Raw genomic sequence first — 1648 nt, forward strand, 5'->3', positions numbered from 1 at the left:
CCAAGTATTCTCGGGACTTGTCTTTAATGGATTATTTCACTTTCTCAAAAAAGAAGCAAAGTCTTCTTGCACTCTACTGACACAGTAACATGGAGGCAAATACGGGGTGGGGTGGGGGGGGGGGGGTTGGGGAGCAAGCTGTCATGTGGTGAACCTCAAGATTGAATGCAAAGGAATACATTACAGATCAGTCCCATCATAATTCCCTCCTAACATGAGATTAAAGCCTTACTGGTACTGAACACTTGGTCTTTATGACACCTTCCTTCGTGATCACAGTGGAAAAAAAAAAGGAAAAGAAAGTATGCATTCCCCCACTCCTTTCCCTTTGTGGTATACAAAAACTACAATCATTCCCTAATACCCATTCAAACTTTGCTGGAGTTGTAAGTTGACTGTTAACCCTCTGAAGACGATTCCTGAGTGTACTCGGGCAGGTGTCTATGGGAAATGTGTGTTGTGGAAAAATCAGCCCATCCTCAATGGGTTCAAACTGTAATTGATTTTGTCTCCTGACCCATTTTGTCTCCTGACACTGGTTGTACTGAAATAAACTTGACACAAAAAGATCACAAGCAACAAAACACCCCAGACTGATAAAAGAGGAATTACCTGTTTCTCACAGGTTTTATAACAGCAAAGAGATTGTTCAGAAAACAATCTTCTGCAAAGTAGAGTAGATTTTGGAAAAGGACAAAATTTGGCATTGTGTCTATTTACGAGTTGCTCATTTGATGAGAATTTAGGGATCAGAATACCATGTTTGTGAAACTTCCCCCAGTATCATAATCTTTATCCAATGCTGGAAGTCTTGACAACATTATTATTAAAAAAAACAAAGCCATTTGATCTTTCTTGGAGATAAGATTCAACATTATTAACAAGTGGACAGATCAGACTTTTAAAAATTTTTGTTTATATGACATTTCACCTTGAGTCAAGCACTACATTTTGTTGCCAATTTAGAGTTTTCATTCATGTTTTTTCATCTTGAGTCATGCTCACATTTTATTGCCAATTTGATGTCAATCAGCACTAACACATCGCCATGGAAGGAGATGGATTAATAGCACAAAGACGTTTGGAGATTTTAGAATGCTGTACAGATAAACTGTATTCAATACAGTTTTCCTCTATCCAAAAGGGTTTTAATATATATTACAGAATGAGTTATATCCCCATGCTAGGCACTAGTTTCTTCATTTGCGGACACAGAGGAGTGGTTACCTGCCACTCAGCAGACAAGAGGTTTGTAGGCATTGGTCATGCCCCTGACCCACAGGAAACACAATGGGGGTGGAGTATACTGCTACCCCCACCCCCCCCCCCCCCCCTTGAATAAAAGAGCCACTCAATATGCAACAGGTGGAAAATATGACAAGCACCAATCCTTTTGCCATGAGAACGTTAATGGCAAATCTCATTTACAACATGACATGCTTCCTAATCATGAATTTCTTGTCACATGTTTATTTTACTTATTTCTCAAGGTACAACTGTAGGTCCAATTGTAAAACCTATGCGTGTCCACTAATGCAGCAATCTAAAAGTTCCTGTAAAGTAGAGACTGCATGTAACAGACAGATGCATAACAGGATGTTAATAGTTTGAAAGAGAGATGTTCTAGATTCTATTGAAACTCCTCATC

The sequence above is a fragment of the Diadema antillarum genome, unplaced genomic scaffold, assembly GCF_040938485.1.
Source record: "Diadema antillarum isolate AM-2024a unplaced genomic scaffold, OU_Dant_1.0 seq00000491_RagTag, whole genome shotgun sequence".
Classification (NCBI taxonomy): Eukaryota; Metazoa; Echinodermata; class Echinoidea; order Diadematoida; family Diadematidae; genus Diadema; species Diadema antillarum.